Below are 17,454 nucleotides of genomic sequence, written 5' to 3' on the forward strand. Positions count from 1 at the left end.
TACTAGATCAGACTCATAGTGATCCGCCTGTTTACAGCCTCCCAAGAGCTGGGATTACAGGCATGTGCCGGGGGCAGGGCCTGGCACGGCAGGCCCGGGGATTGAGCCTCCAGCTCCTGCACCTGCTTGTAGATGCTTTAATCCACTGAGCTATTTGGCCAGCCCCCATTTCAGTCCGTTCTGATGCGCTGTGCTCACATTGGTAATTTCTGATGCTTGTGTTTTTCATAGGGTTTTATCTCTTAGATTTCTGGTAGTACTTTTTCACAGACTCTGATTCTTTGGTATATTGTTTTGTATCATTTCGGTTAGCTCAGTTAGCTTTTTATTTGTGCCTGCTTTAAGCGCACTGGTCATTATGCTTATTGAATCCATTATCTGTTTAGTTGTATCACCTCTGAGCTTGCTGGAACCTTATTTGATCTTTTTTTTTTTTTTTTTTTTTTAAGATTGTTATGGCTGGTCAAATAGCTCAGCAGATTAAAGATCCTACAAGCAGGCACAGGGGCGGGGGTCTGATGCCCAGGCCTGCCATACTGGCCCCACCCCCGGGGCGCACTGAGACAGCAATTGAGACTGGGCGTGGTGGCGTGCGTCTGTAATCCCAGCTCTTGGGAGGCTGTAAACAGGTGGATTACTATGAGTTCGATCTAGTAGTGAGACCCTAAACACCCTGTAGACCCTTCCCTTAAAAAGAAAAAAGATTTCTTTTTAAAAATCATTTTGTACAATTCTGCCATTTGGTTCTTCATTTCCTCACTCTCAGTACCCTATTAGTTTTGTGGGGCTTGGAAGTTCTTAGAGGCGTTTTTGTCTTGTTCTGTTGTGTTTCTATTGTATTATTTGTGCTGAGGTTGAGGATTAATTAGAGTGGAAAGATTGTGTTGCTCATATGGCTGTCTCAGAGTGTCTGCTTTCTAGTGACGTGATCTTGGCTTTGCTTAGACTTGGATATTTATCTCCATCTTTCACCTACTCTGTTTCCTGGGACTAGACCAGGTTGCTGTGGTACAGAATCCCTAGCAGCATCGCAAAGTCCAGCCATATGTCATTTATATACATTAATACTTGTTTTTACAAGTTCACCCTTTCTTCATTGTCCCACACAGACTGTACTGTACTGCTACTAACAGGTAGACTGTCATGTGGAAAGAGAAGACCTGGGGAAAAAGAAGACAAAATGGGCAAGTATGAGTCACACTTCGCATCTCACCATGGACACAAAGGGGCGACACTCCTCTCTAAGCTCCGCTCTTGCCCGAACAAGATAAGATGCTTATGGTAGTACATTAAAACATTCATCACTGTGATTTTTTTGCACTGCATTTGTGTTAAATATCATAATCATGGTTCCAAAGAAAATTAGTGATACCAGTAATAAAGCTAAGTGGAAAACTGTGCCAGCCACCAAAGTGAAAGAAAAAAGAAAGTCATTGTGAAATTTTTTAAGGTCCTAGAAAAGTAAATTTACAAGTATAAATTTGGGCCATAGAACAAATTATGTGGTTTTTCCATTACTTTTTATGGGAAAATGTATTCAGTTTTTGAACTTTCTGGTTTCTTGGGCATAAATTTGGAATGAACTGAGATATCAGTGTATATATATAGTAAAACCAGCGATTGTAACTTTTTCTGCCAGTGTTCTGCAAGATGAGGAACATTTCTAAAAAATTTTGACTTGAAATGAGTTTCGTCTTGCAATGTAAGTATTATAGTATATAATGGTCATCCTACACAATAACCCTTTTTCTCTGGTCTCCCTCATATCAGCAATGATAATTTGCAAAAGTGACTGTAGGTTAATTTTTAGAAAACTTTTCTCTACACTTTCTATTTTCTTCATTACTTTGTATTATACCACACTATCATAATCATTTTTATAGGAATATTTATGGGTTGTAGAAAAAATCATCTGTTTTCATTATTTCTTACAGATAAATTCGCTTTGATATACAAATGCTTTGGATTACAAGCATGTTTCTGGAACAAATTATGCTTGCAAGCCAAGGTTTTAATGTAATAATAATGAAAATAATTATATATGCTAGATGAGAGGAGGAAAGAAGGAGAGGGAGTATAAAGACAAATGAAAGAGAGGGAGAGGAGAAAAGAGAAGAAAAAAATAAAAATAAAAAAAAAAAAAACAGTGACAATAAAAATCCATGCAGTAGCAAAAAAAAAAAAAAAAAAAAAAAAAAAAAAAAAAAAAAGCAATCAGAATAGAAACATCTTCAGTCCTGTGGCAGCACAGTCTCTGTCTTGGTGCAGGTCTCTGAGCTGTCCCTCCCCCTGATTTGCTCCTCCATCTGCCAGAGAGCACGGCCAGTTGTTGGTCCAGTGGCCCTCTGGGCCTGCTGCCTGGCTGTAAACTGCATTGGGCATGGCTAACTGTAAGGCTTTGTTTCTTTCCCGTGATCCTACTGCCTCACTTAATTTTGAATAGAGGAAGACACAGGGCAGTTGGCCCAGCACCCACGTGTCTGCCTCCTTGTTCTAGGGCCCCGCCAATCCCTGCACTGCTCTTTGTGAGGTGAACCCTGAAACTGCCCCTGCATTTTCGCTCCACACCTTCTGCCTAGTGCGTGGCTGGATGCCCTCTGGCCATGGCACCACTCTCTGTCTCAGAGCCCACAGTCCTTCCTTGTTCATTCTCCTCAAAACATTGCTTTTATACCCCCAACTTGGCGGAGCCCTCACTGTATTTAGCATCTTCTGGGAAGGGTAGAGGGAACCCCAAGTGGCCCAGAGTTTGAGGAAGGCTTGGCCCTGCCTCTTCTCTTCCCAGGTCCCGTTGCTCACAGACACTGCTCACTCAGGCCACCTATGAATGAAAGTTTCTTTAGTTCTCAGGTCTGGGTCCCTAAGCACGAAGGTGTGTTTGCTAACAAGTTTCCCAAGAGACCATCCGGATCCTCTCTTACACCACTCTCCAGTTTCCAGTTTCTCCAATGCCCTGGTTTGCAAATATCCCACTCACACTGTTCCTTTTGTCAGTGGGGGGCATGAGGGATTGGCAGCCTACTTCTGTGGGCTGGCTGCTGCAGAAATTGAAGGAATAGTAGTGAGAGCGCAGTGCCTCCCTCAGGGTGCCCAAGCCTCCCCCAAGATGGTGGGTGTGTCTGCTAGACCTTGGGCTTAAAGTTTCCACTGGCTCGGAGCAGCCCAGCTTCCCCCTCTAAACACACTGAGGCTGGATTTTGGCCCAGAGGTTTTCTTCTTCTCTTTTTCCCATATCTGTCTTTCTCTCTTTCTTCCACCTCAGTTTGCCTTCTTCCCTCTGGTTCACACGTGGACACCTCCTTCTCTTGATGCTGCTGCCCAGTGGATGATGACCGATCGCCTTCATTTGTTGATTCTTGCTATTTCCCGGTACACTGAACCTTAAAGAGTATTAATAAATTTTGAACCTGCATTGTTGTATGAGTGATCATTTGGAGGTTAAAGTTATTTCTGAGGGCGACACAATTCTGAAATATAAGATGAAGGGTTGTGATCCTGGTAAGCAGTAGCAACATGGAAGTGTAGAATGGTACAGATGCAATGCAGAGGTAGAAAACTTATGAGGAATGCACAGTTCGGGGAATTAAATAAAACATTTGTGAGGGTGGGTGTAGAGAAGACTCAGTGAAGGGTTGATGCTCCTAAGGTATGAAAAATGATAGCCGGGGATAGGGTGGTAATCTCAGGGATAGAGCGCTGCACCAGTATGCACAGGGCCCTGAGTGTTGAGCCTGAAAAGAAAAGAGAAACAAGAAATGGTAGCTGACTTCGGAGTACCTGAGAAGTACGTGGGAGTCATACACTCATCATCATATCCTAGTCTAAGCAGATTTGGATTACTTGGCATATAATCCTGTAGTACTAAGTGTATGTACTGTTGTATAGTGTATATACTGTAGTTCTAAGAAAGCTAGATTGGAGCTTGGCATGGGAAGCTGAGTTAGGACGCTGCTGCCATGGGCAGTCTTAGTTGGTGGGAAGGTTTTGGGCCTGTTGTGGAAAGCACTGCCCAGGTGGTTACAGAAAGTGCTATCTGCCCGTTGCTACACTTGCTCTCTCATGAAATCATGGGTGGCTGGGGCCAGTAGTCATCTGCCAGTGTTTTCTCTATCTGGTTTGGACTGGGCTTGATGAAGTCCGGGTTCTTGTTTTGGTGGATGTAGGGAGAGGAGTATCTTGGGGTGTTGTCAAGCCACAGCTTGAGAGTAGATTGAAGGGGGTTAAGTTTTTCAGTCATGAGTTCTAAACTATACTATAGGAGATATACCACCATGTTGACATCAATCTTTTTTTTTTTTAATTTTTTTTATTTTTTTAAACATTTATTTATTTTTTGTGTGTGTGTGGCCAGCTCAGCCCACCAGGGGGCGCGGCTGGCTGGCATGTGGTGCTGGGGGATCGAACCGCGGTCCCTGTGCTTTGCCAAGCTTGTTTCAAGTAGGTGCTTTAGACCACTGAGCCATCTCTCCAGCCCCATCAATCTTAATTTATATGACAGCTAGGCCCAAAAGAAGGAAAGGAAGGACCAGATAGAGGAAGAGGGGGAGCAGCAGAAGACAAGGGGAGGAGGAGAAGAAGAAAGAGGAAGAGAAAGAAGAAGAGGGTAAAGCCTGGCATTGCACTCCAGTTGTCTTCTTCATCATTCTATTCTTCCCTGCCTACTTGGAGTTATAGGCTATCCTGGATGACTAAAAGGGTCATCTTTACTTTTTTATGTATTAGAATTTTGTCATCAAGTGCAAAGAAAATACACATCCCTATAAAACATCTTTTTTTTCCCCCGTAATTTTGATAAACAAATAGCAATGAGACAGTATCAAATCAAATTGGTAGGACAGTTTCAATAATTAACAAATTGCATACATTCTTCCTAGTGGTTAATTGCTGTACAAGATGCAGACATCATATCCTATTTACAAACACCATTAGAACAAATCCCTCTATTCATTAAGAGAAAGTAACTATATATCTATACTAACCACTTTGAATACACAGATACAAAATGGACATTCATCTGTATACCCTTTTTTGGTTAAGTTCCATTATTTGAATATTATAGGTGTGTAAACTCAGCAAAATATTCTAAAAGAGTCCAGTAACCCATAATAGTATTGGGTCTTCCTCTTGATCGGCAATGTCAAAAATTGTTGACCTGAGTCCTCTACAGCCCAACATAACAGCATGGCTTTGCTTCTTATATTTTGTTTTTATACTTTTCTGCTGGATGGTTAAGACCAAGATAAAGCAAGACCTATGCAACAAGAGTTGTATCTTTTGGGTCTGATAAGGTCAGTGAAATCCCCTCAGGATTTATCCTGAGATCCTGTACCTCAGATTGTAGAACCTTTGTCAGTGTCACCCATGTGGATGAGTCACAGCCATTGCTTGGCCAGTGTGCTCTCTGTGAAAGCCTGAGAGAATGTTTTCTCTCCAAGTGACTCTCCCTAGGCACACTACCTATAAAATATCTTAAAGAAATCTTTTGTTAGAAGTTTCAAAAATGCTCATGCAACTAAGACTTGACACTCATTATTTTAATACTTATATGATAATCTAGGATCACACTAAGCTCCTGGGTGTTTGTATCATTTTCCAAGATATGAAGTCACTGTTGATCTGGAGGTGCTAGTCAATATTGAGAGAAAGAGTAGCTCCTTATCCACTGAGAAAGATCTAAATGAGTTTGGGGGCCTGGAAAAATTACTTGAAAATAACACACAAATGTAAACCTCAGTGTGAAGTTATATGAATAGTTGAGAGAATGGAACCATATTTTCACTGTATTTCTTTTAAAATTTGTCAAATTCAACAAATCCTATGTTGTAGACCTCATGATATAAGAGGACATTTGAGTGGCTAGTTTCTTGGGAAGCAGGAAAAAAGGGTTGCAGTTTATGTTCTGTATTTTCTTTGATTATAGGCAATAGTCTTATGAAATCAATTTTTAGGCATTGGTGCTCTCACATAGAAAAATGGGGTAAGTAAAATTTGCCTTGACACCACCAGGTAGGCTTGGCTTTGTGAAATGAGCTATTTCATTCAAAACCATTGCTAAGTTGGTTGATGGAGGGTCCTGGGTCATATTTATAGTGAATGCTTAGATAAACCATAAAGGTATTTCCTCAGATTTGCTTCTTACCAGATTCTTTATAAAAGAAAAGTTAGATTAAAATGAATACAAAGAGCAGTTATAAAAGAGAAAAAATATGAACATCAAGACAAAGTATAGGCATTTGATTAAAAACATACTTTTAGGAAGAGGCAGTTTTCCCTTGAGAAAAATGAACATTTTAAAGTCAGATTGACTTGATTTCAAGTCCCAGCTCTTCTACCTTCTTAGGGTTGACCTTAGGCAATATGTCTGAATCTCAGTTCTCTCACCTAAGGAATTGGTTATTATATATGACAGAATTATAAGGATAAAGTTTTAAAATGTTAATAAATACTGTCAACTCTTATAAAACTTCTACTTACCCTTAAGACTCAAAATCTGCTTTTTTTGATCTGTCTTGTAGGAGTTTCCCAAAGACAAATTTTGATATTGCCTTCCATTGCGTGCCCACTGTATCTTTTTCCTCCATTTCTGAGAAAACAAGCTTTGATTTTATTGTAATTGTATATGCCTATCTATGTTCCTAAGTGTTCTTCATGAAACTAGTGACTACATGTTGTTCTATTCAGTGTTGTGCCTCACATTTCCAACATGGTTAAAAATAATTTTAAGATAGATAAATAGATAGATAGACAGATAAATAATAGAATTTCTGATGCTCCAAATCCTTAAAAGATAACTCTCCTATTCATTGATCAAGGATGACTAAAGCAGGTAGCCACAAGTAGATGAGGAAAGAGCTAGCCTAGTGCCGGACTTCTCCTCCTCCCTTGTCTCCTCCTCCTCCTCTTCCACCATCACCACCATCTTTTTCTCTTCTTTCTTTTCTTCTTGTCCTCTCCCTCTTCCTCCTTCTGCTCCTCTTTCTCTTCTTAAGCCATGCTGTCACATAAGATCGATACCATGTGGAGGGCCTCCTCTAGCATGGCTTAGTACTCTTGACTACATAACTGTTCAAGTGTGTACATATTCAAAGAAGATTCATTCTTAATTTCCTTCCACAGTCCTTTTTTATACTGGCATGAGCATAATGCGAGAGATTTGGAGGGAAGAAAGAGGGGAAATTAAAATAGAGAGATGGCCTAGGGTTAATTTATACATGATTATAAAAATATTTTGTTTTCCCACCCTTCCAGCTGTCTCTGCATCCTTGCGCATCCACCCAATGAGAGAGAAGTGGGCCCTGGTGCTCAGTCTGCCTACGAGAGCTCTGACTTTGGTCCAGTCTTCCATTCTTTTCTTACGGAATGCTTTCTCTTATCCATACAGTCAAATGTTTCAATACAATAATACAGTGAAGCACAGTTCTCAATTAGTTAATTCATTCTGTCACAAATTCTTGATTTTTGTTGAACCTCCTGGACCCCAAGTTTAAAAAAGATACAGGGAAATCAAGATTATCAGGGAATGGTTGCTGCGTTATATGATGCTATTTTCAAATTAGTTGTTCAGATTACCAGATATAAATGTGTAAGATTTATTTAAAGAAAAAAAAAACCAAAACAATAACAAAGAAGTTATAAGAAATTCAAGAGGAAGAAAAAAATCAAGTAAAAGAGTGTTTTTTTTAAACATTAACTGCTCCTAATTCTTATTACTTTGTTTAGTGAAATCTTGTATCTTTTCTAATGTTTTTTTTTCTGTCACTATTTTGTATTCTTAAAAAAAAAAGATTATCAGGGAAGGAGCACAGAGCACCACTTGGCAGAGGGATGGGGACTTGTACTGGCTTGCGTATCAGTCTTCCAAGTGCAACAGCCATGAGTTCCTTGGAGTCACGTTTGTTGATCTAACCTTTAGATCTTGCTATTTGCTAAAGCAAAATGTGGTGTGAGTTGCTTTTTTGAGGGGCCAGTGAACCAGGTTTCTAATGTGAAAAACAGATGTGTTTTTAAAGTCTCCTTGCCAATTTCTTGTCTCTGGAGGGTTTCCTGTAGATCCAAGTATGCTGCCACCCAAGATTGTTCACTCATTCTTGGTTAAATTAGTCTACTGAATGGATGCATTTCATTTCTTTAATGAAAAACTTTTAATTGAGAAAGATATAATATTTGTCTAAAATATTTCACTGCCAAACATTGTTTGAAACGGTCCATTGAGGGATATATACATCTTTGCAATAAGAATATTTCTAGGGAGATTGGCCTATAGTTTTCATTTTTATTTGAGTCCTTTTCTGATTTTGGTATCAGGGTAATACTTGCCTTCAGGAATGAACTTGGGAGTGTTACTTCTCTTTTAATTCCATTGGAGAGTTTCATCATCAGTAGCATTAGATCTTCTCTGCATTTCTTGCAGAATTCAGGAGTGAATCCATGAGGACCTGGGCTTTCCTTTGTTGGAATGCTTTTCATTACACTTTAAATTTCATTGACATTATTTAGAATTTTGGTGTCTTTGATTTGGTTTTTTCAATTTATATTTATCTATAAATCTGTCCATTTCTTTTGTGTTTTCCATCTTATAAGATTACATGGATGCAAAAATGCACAATAAGAACCAGACAAACAATGTCCTAAATCATCAACATTATATACCATGACCAAGTAGGATTCACCAGAGAGGTGCAGAGATGGCTTGAGATACACAATAAATGTAATACACCATATTAACAGAACCAAAGACAAAAGCCACATGATCATCTCCGTAGATGCAGAAACAGCATTTGACAAAGTCTAACACTCATTCATGATAAAAACCCTAACAAAAACTGGAATAGATAGTCTATCTCAATTTGATAAAAGCCATCTATGACAAATAAACAGCCAAAATCCTACTAAATGGGCAAAAGCTGAAAGCTCTCACTCTAAAATCAGGAACAAGGTTGGGGAGATGGCTCAGTAGAATAAGTGCTTCCCTGGCAAGTGCTAGGGCCTGAGTTGAATCCCTGGTTCCACACAAAAAAATATTAAAAAAATTAAAAAATAAAATCAAGAACAAGACAAGGATAGTCACTGCCCCCACTCTTGTTAAACATTGTTCTGGAAACAGCCAGCACAATTAGACAAGAGAAGGAAATAATAAGAGTAATGATAGGAAAAGACAAAGTTAAATTATCATTATTGGTGGATGAAAAAAAATTCTACATAGAAGACCCCAAAAGACCTCTTAATAAGCAAATTCAGTAGCATAGCTGGATGCAAAGTCAACACTCAAAATTCAATTGCTTTCCTTTACATGAATAACAAACTCACTGAGAGACAAATGAGAAAAGCTACACCCTTCACTATAGCATAAAATACCTCAAAATCAATCTAGGAAGTAAAAGACCTCTACATCAAAAACTGTAGTACTCTGAAAAAGCGATTGAAGAAGACACAAGAAAATAGAAAAATACTCCTTTCTCTTAGATAGGAAGAACCAGCATAGTGAAAATGGCCATAGATCCCAAATTATTAGTGTTATTTGATGCAGTCTTAATCAAAATACTATTAGCATACTTCATAGATATAGAGAAGGCATTCCAAAAATTAATTTGTAACCAGAAGAGAACTGGAATAGCATAAACAATTCTCAGCAACAATGGCAAGGCAGGGGGCATCACGATCCCATCCTTGAAATTATACTACAAAGCTACTGTGATGAAAACAGCATGGTCCTGGCAAAAACAAAACAAAACAAAACAAAACCTGACCTGAGGATCAGTTTAACAGATTAGACAATGCAGAAACAACTCCAAACCTTTTTATGTTTGACAAAGGGACCGAACATGTTCACTGGAAGAAAGGTAGCCTCTTTAAATAAAAGATTCTGAAAAAACTGGCTTTCTACATGTTGAGGACTAAAATTAGATGCATGTCTATCACCATGCACTAAACCAAAATCAAAATGGATCAAAGATCTAAATATTAAAACAGAAACAATAAACCTGCTGAAAGAAAAAATCGGTAGAACTCTTGAATACTTCTAGGAAAAGTGTAGGCAAAGATGACATGAGCAAAACCTTGATCAAACAGTGACTCTCACAAAGAATCAGCAACAGAAATCTCATCCTGTTAAAAAGCTTCGCACACCAAAGGAAATCACTAACAAAGTGCAAAGACAGCCAACAGAGCATAACAGTTTTAGCCAGTTAGTCCCTAAGAATTGAAAAAAAAAAAAAAATCAGACCCATCATATATTTTTTGAAAGTTTTAAAGAATTAAGTAGTATTCCACACAGCATAAAACCTGACAAAGCAAAGTTTACATGTCCTAGTTGACCATGTGTGAAAATAGTACGTCCAATAGTTACCATTTGTAATTGGGGGAACACCTAAGTCCTTCATTAAAAAAACGCAAATGAAGTGAAAGCTTTTAAACTGGTGCACACTGTTCACACCTATATTTCAAGCTTGGAAATGCATATATGCAAGCAGCAATACAAAAGTATTCGTGAAGAATGCATAATCTCTGAAAATTATGAAAACACCCCAGCTACCAGTACGTTTCTAAATACAAAACTGACTACCATACTTGTTAACTTCTGTGTAGCGAGAGAAGTTCATTTTCAAAACAGATAAAATTCAGTCTTTAGGTGTGAATGGTATGAGTGAGTCTTTTTTGTTTGTTTGTTTGTTTGTTTTAATTTCTTAGTTGTTTGGGATCCTTAAACATGCACAAAGCTTTGAACAAGAGGGTCCGCCCAGGAACTGGGCATCTCGGGGCGTCTAGTTAGGCCAGAGCTGGGAAGGCCCCCGAGGCGTCCACATCTGGGACAGAGCGCCCCATTTGTCTGTCCTGCTGCCGCGGTTCGCACGCCCCCGCGCCCACGGCCACCTCGCCTACCACTATGTCCCAGGCGGTCGAGGTCTCCAAAGTTGATCTCCAGCTGAGACGCGATGTCGTTCTTCGTTTGGATTCCGGGTATTAAATGTTACTTTTGCCCGGTCTTTATTTTGAATCGCCTCCCACTTGTCCGGTTTTCCCTTTTCAACCCCCTTCCTCAACCTCCTCAACTTCCTTGTCTTCGTTTGCAGCGTCTGCCGCGGGCCGCGCTGCCCCTGCAGGTGACTCCTGAGTGACATTTGATTGGCCCAAGTCAGCTAATTCACCGTGACAGTTCTCCAGCTGCGAGATCTGCTGCCTCTTTGGTTGTCCACATGCTTCAGGCCACTGTAATGTGAAAAGGAAGATTGATCGCTTCCGCTCTGCCTACCAAGTCCACGCTTGCCACGAGCATCCAGCCCACCTCTTCTGCTCGTGCCACGGCCACGGCCACAGCCACGACCACGGCCACCGCCACCTAGCCTTGTCCCAAGGCCACCAGGCTCTCAAATAGGCCGGTCAATAATGGGTCTGTCTGAAAATTCTCCACCCTTTTCTTCAAGTGGTTTTTTCCAATATTCTTTCACAAGGTGGCCGCCGACCGGTCTCCTATTGATTATTGTCCCTTCCCCCGATGTTGCTGATCAGGTCTCCTTCTAACGTATCTTATTCCTACTTTCCTCAGCGCCGCCCGCGGCTGTCTCCTTTCTTGTTCACCGCGTGGTCGCTGGGCTGCAGCGGGGTCCTGCGGACCTTCTGGGCTCCTTAGCAGCTGCTTGCCCACCGTGGTGGGGTGCAGCTGGCCTGAGCCGCAGCCTGAGCCGCGCTCTTGGCCTGCGAGTCCCCGGAGCTGCCCTCACCAGCTTCTTTTTCTTGTTCTCAGCTGCCTTCGACACCTCGAAGGGGTCTGTCCCATCCGTCCTCAAATAACTGGTCGAACCGGTTGGTGACCACGCAGGTGACACCTTCCAGTAGGTGCCCAGACATGGTGGTGGCTCAGGGGCGCATTTCTTCATGGATTGCAGCCTGTTTTTTTTTTTTTTTTTTTTAAAGACAATAAAAAACATTACAAACAACACAGAATTTCACAAAAACAAGATGATAAATTAAGTGTTTATTATATTGCATATTGTTGGCTTCAAATTAGTTGTTCTGGTTACCAGATGCAAGCATGCAAAACTGGTCAAAAATTAAAAAAAATTAAAAAGGAGAGAGGCAAAAAATTTAAGCATTAACTGCTCTTTCAACAGACCATCAGCAATCAGCAGTACAATTATCCAAGCTATCTTGTGTGTATACATATATATTTCTTTTTTCTCTTCCTTCTTTTTTTTTTTTTCTTTCAGATTTTATTTACTCTTTCAGGTTCTTATACTAGCAAGACAGGATGCTTGTCTCATTTATTTCACTATTTACTTATAAAAGCCTTATAAAAGTTTATCTTTTTTATTTGTGTAATACTCCATTGTGTAAAAATACCACATGCTTTTAATCCATTCCTCAGTTGACGAGCATTTGGGTTGTTTCCAGGATTTAACTATGACAAATTGTGCTGGTATATACAGGGGTGTACATGTATAGCTGTACTATGATGTTTTCAGTTCTTCTGAGAACATACCCAGAAGGGGAGTAGCTGGGTTAAGTGGGACTGCTAATCCTAATTTTTTGAGGAATTGCCACACTGATTTCCACTGTGGTTGTAGTTCTTTGGTTTCTCGGTATTAAATCCTACTTTTGCCTGTCTTTATTTTGGATCGCTTCCCACTTGTCTAGTTTTCCCTTTTCAACCCCCTTCCTCAACCTCCTCAACTTCCTTGTCTTCGTTTGCAGTGTCCGCCGCAGGCTGCGCTGCCCCTGCAGGTGGTTGTAGCAGCCTACACTCCCAGCAACAGTGGAAAAGGGTTCCTTTTCTCCACAGCCCCTCCAGCATTTGTTATTGGTTGACTTCATGATAGACATTCTTTCTGGGGTGAAATGGAATCTCAGTATTGTTTTAATTTGTATTTCTCTAATGACCAGTGAACTTGAATATTTTTTCATATATTTATTTGATTTTGTATTTTTTTTTTTAATTTTATGTATTTAATACAAGTCTACAGTGTCTCATTACATAGGTGGGACTTGTAGTGATTCTCCTGTTTTCAGCCTCACAAGTGCTGGGATTTTGTGCCACCATGCCCAGGCTCAATCGCATCTCAGCGTACCCTGGGGGCGGGGCCAGCACAATAGGATGGGGATCCAACCTAGCTGCTGTGCTCTGCCTAAGCAGGTGCTTTGGTCTGATGAGCTGTCTGGCCAGCCCTTGTCTTTTGTATTTCTCCATCTGAGAAGTGTGTATTTATCTCAGATTGGGTCTTTGAAATTTGGGGGCCTGATTTTTAAAAATTCTTTATATATTATAGATAGAAATCCTTTATTTAAGGAACAGTTGAGTAAATTTTTTCCCCAATTCATGGGTTTTCTTTTTACTCTGCTGGTAATTTATTTTGATGTGCAAAGATTTTTTAATAAAATGAGGTATCAGTTGTAGATTCTTTGAAGTATTTCTCCTGAAGTTTGATTTTTGTTCATGAAGTCTCTGCCTACCTGTGTGTCTTCAAAATATCTACCTACTTTCTCTTCCAGTGGATATAGTGCTCCTGTATTAATATGTAGGTCTTTGATTCATTTTGATTTTAGTTTCATCCATAGTGATATATGTGGTTCTAAATTTAGTCTTTGGCATGTAAAATTTCAGTTTTTCCAGCACCATTTATTAAAGAGGCTAACTTTCTTCTAGTGAACATATTTGGCCCTTTTGTCAAAGAAAAAGTGGTTGAGTGTGTTTGTATTTGTGTCTAAATCTTCTAATCTGTCCCATTGATCCTCAGGTCTGTTTTTTTGGGCCAGTATCATGCTGATTTTTATCACAGTGGATTTGTAGTATAATTTCAAGTCAGTCATTGTGATACCTGTTACCTTTTCATTGTTGACCAGAGTTACTTTTGCTATTCTAGGTCTCTTCAGGTTCCAGATAAATTTTAGGGATATTTTTTCTAGCTCTGTGAGGTATACTAATGGTATTTTAATCAGCATTGCGTTGAATATGTATAACAGTTGTTGGAGTATGGTCATTATCACAGTATTCATTCTTCCTATCCATGAACAAAGAATATCTTTCCATTTTCCAAAATCATCTTCAATCTTTTTTTCAGAGTATTGTAATTTTCACTGTATATATTGCTTACTTCCTTTGTTAGATTCATTTATAAGTTTTTCATTATTTTGGATGTTATTATGATAGGTATGGTTTCCCTAATTTCTCTCTCAGTGTGTTGTTTGTATACAGGAATACTATAAAATTTTGAGCATTGACTTTGTATCCATCTATGCTACTGAATTTGATGATTAAATCTACAAGTCTTTTGGTGGAATTTTTGGGGTCTTCTATGTATTGTATCATGTCACCTGGAATAATGGCAATTTGATTTTTTTCTTTCCTATCCTTATTTTTTTTTTATTTGAATGATCTAGCTAGACCATAGTTCCTGATCACTAGAGTTGGCAACATATATGGATCACATAAAAATCAGGCATGTTGTGTCAGCAGCACCTTCTCATGAATGCAGGTGTGGAATTTTCCCAAGGGCCGGAATGAATGCTCGCAAGCCTTTTCCACACTATTTCTAGAAAGTCTGGGGTAGGGAGGTTTCTCTCAGAGCTCTCGATCCATGTTCATCCTTTTGTCTGCCTTTCTACAGTAATTCTACCATTCTGACCTGAATCTTTTAATTCAGACGTCGTAATTGAAGAGATCACGGCTCCTCCATCATTGACTGAACTGGACCGACAGCTGTGAGAGTGGTATTTTCATCCTGGTGCAATTCTGTAAAGCCTGTGTATTTTTAAACTAAGACCTATCAGAGTTGGTCTTTGTCAAGGTGTAACTGTGAGTCCATGTCTTCCAGATGGAAAGCAGTTATGCTCAGGATTCTCTCAGGTCTCGCCAAGTAGCTTGGGTCATGTGAACAAACTGGTGTTTTCATAGGGCTTATGTCATAGACGTCTAGAAAGTAACAGTGGCCTGAGATCCCTTGGGAGATACTTCTAGCTCTGAGGATATTATGGCAAATTCTTTTGAAGGTACATTATGGCAGCATATTATACCCATGTTTAGTTTTTAGAAGTATTTCTATGATGAATTATGATTTTAATAAAGTTTATTATATTTAATAATGTGTACATAACAGGAAAATAAAATATCAATAAAATAAAATTTTAATATGTAACAAGTGTTTAGAATAAATATCAACATTTTTGACATCAACTATTTACCTGCTTAAAAACTATAAAAAAAATAACAGAAGTAAATTCATAGGACCAGACAGATAGCTCAGCAGACTAAAGCACCTGCTTAAGCAGATGCAAGGGACCGGGGTTTGATCCCTGTTGTGCTACTCCACCCCATCCCTGGGGTATGCTGAGATGGTGAATGAGACTGGGTGTGGTGGTACACACCCGTAATCCCAGCGCTTGGGAGGCTGAAAACAGGAGGATCACTACGAGCTGGATCTATGTAGGGAGACCCTATGGACCCTGTACTAAATACATTAAAAAAAAAATAATTTCCCATGTGAACTGCAGTGAAAATAACAAAACTACTGTGGAAGTGACCTTTGCTTCCGGTACCACACCTAAGACAGTCCTCACACATGACGACAGCATGTTCCATCCGCAGATCTCATGCTGATGGCACGTGTGGTTAGCTTTCCTTTCCTGTTTGGCAGGCCGTACTCATCGCCTGGCTTTCCTTCTGTTTTGTCAGGAGCTTCCTGTTACACCATGTGCACTGAGCCGGAAAACGAAATATTAAGACAGTAAAGTATCAAATATATATTGCGTGTTTAGAATAATCATCAACATTTTCTACATGAACTGTTTGCTTACTTTAAAAAACAAGAGCAGAAATTAGTTCTTATGTAAACTATCATGAAAATACAAGTAAACTCTACCATAAAAATAACCTTTACTTCAATTATCACACTTTAGGCAGTTTTTACACATGAGAACAGCTTGTTCCATACACGGGCATCGTTTACACTGACAGCACGTGTGTTGTTTTCCTGTCTTTGGTAGGACACTGTCTCAGTTACTCTTCTCTTGTTGCTGACACAAATACCCGGCACTCGAAATGAAGGAAGAAAAGGTTGATTTAGCTCACAGTCAGGGGAGGTTTCAGTCCATACTCAGCTGGCTCCAAGGCAGAGTGGCACGTGGCAGAGAACAGCTGTTCATGGTGGCCGAAAAGAGCAGAGAGCTAAGGGAGTGACAGCGGCTCAGGCAGCTAGCCAGCCTCTCTTCTCTTCTCACACTGTAATGCAGATTGCCTGCCCCGGAGCAGGTGCGGCATCCACACCCACAATAATCAATCACAAACTCCAGGAGCCGCTCCTGACTGCACTACACCTAGACACAAGCCATAACACACCTAGTGACATCTTGCTGGTTTTCCTGATTTCTTAGGAGGTCCTTGTGATGTTTTACCTGCCTGCTCCCTGGTCTGCTCCAGGGTTCTTTTGAGAAGTTCTTTGGCAGATGGATACTGTTCTTCCTTTGTTGTAACTGGTCCGGTTTCTGTATTGCTCATTCAAGGAGTCCGTCATTTTTCTAATCTCCTGTATTTTTTTATCAATATCTTCCTTAGAAGCAGTTAAAAATTCTTTTACTGCAGTGTGTTTTTCAGATTGGGTTTCCTGCTTATGTTTCTGTAGCTGCTTCTTTACTTCATCTGCTACGAGTTCTGAGAGTTCTTTTTTAATTTCAGAAAAGAATTGCGCTCTGATTTCTTCTATATCTTTCTGCTGCTTGGTCCGGTTTCTGTAAGAAATTTTCTATGTGATGTTTTGTGTTCATTGTTTTCTTTGTAAACTATGAAACTATGCCTGACATGTTTACCATGGAGTGAAACCCAACCAGGGAGCAACACCTTGTGTTTTGAGTGACAGCATAGTTGCTGCATGAATTGTCAATATCTACTCTGCCTTTCCTTTTGTTGTAAATTGTGACCATTTCTGTCTTTATTTGTGTTGAGGCTTCACTACCAATATTTTTTGTAGTTTTGTTTTTTTTTTTTTTTTTGAGTCAGAGTCTCCCTAAGTAACAGGCTGACCTTGAACTCACAGGATCCTTCTGCCTCAGCCTCCTGAATGCTGGAATTGCAAGTGTGCACGACCAGACCCGCCTTTATCAATCGGATCATCGTGGTGGTACAGTCGTGACAGTATCAATACTACTTTGCTTTTCTTCCCCATACAAGAGGCCAGGGTTACGTCTTTCTTTGAAATCCAATGACTGTAGTACACATTTCTCTATTGTCAACTTGCAACATTTTTTCAGAAATCTTGACTTTGTTCTTGAAAATAGTTCCTGTGCTGCTCAAGTGGTGCTCTTTTAAAAATGCAAAATAATAGGTAACTAGTGAACCAACTGTCAAATGTGACATTTGGGCTACTCTTTGAAATAGATACAAGAAGTCTGCTTAGGAAGCAATACAGTTTATTACTGCATGAATAAAGCCCTAGTGGCGGAGTTCCAGGAAAAATGCCTAACTTCAAGGTC

The 17,454-nt window shown here is 39.8% G+C and overlaps 1 pseudogene; it reads right to left on the reverse strand.

Moving 5' to 3' along the window:
* Positions 1-10,764: 10,764 nt before the first annotated feature.
* LOC111818251 lies at positions 10,765-11,844 on the reverse strand (annotated as a pseudogene).
* Positions 11,845-17,454: the final 5,610 nt, after the last annotated feature.

The sequence above is a fragment of the Octodon degus genome, unplaced genomic scaffold, assembly GCF_000260255.1.
Source record: "Octodon degus isolate 3935 unplaced genomic scaffold, OctDeg1.0 scaffold00084, whole genome shotgun sequence".
Classification (NCBI taxonomy): Eukaryota; Metazoa; Chordata; class Mammalia; order Rodentia; family Octodontidae; genus Octodon; species Octodon degus.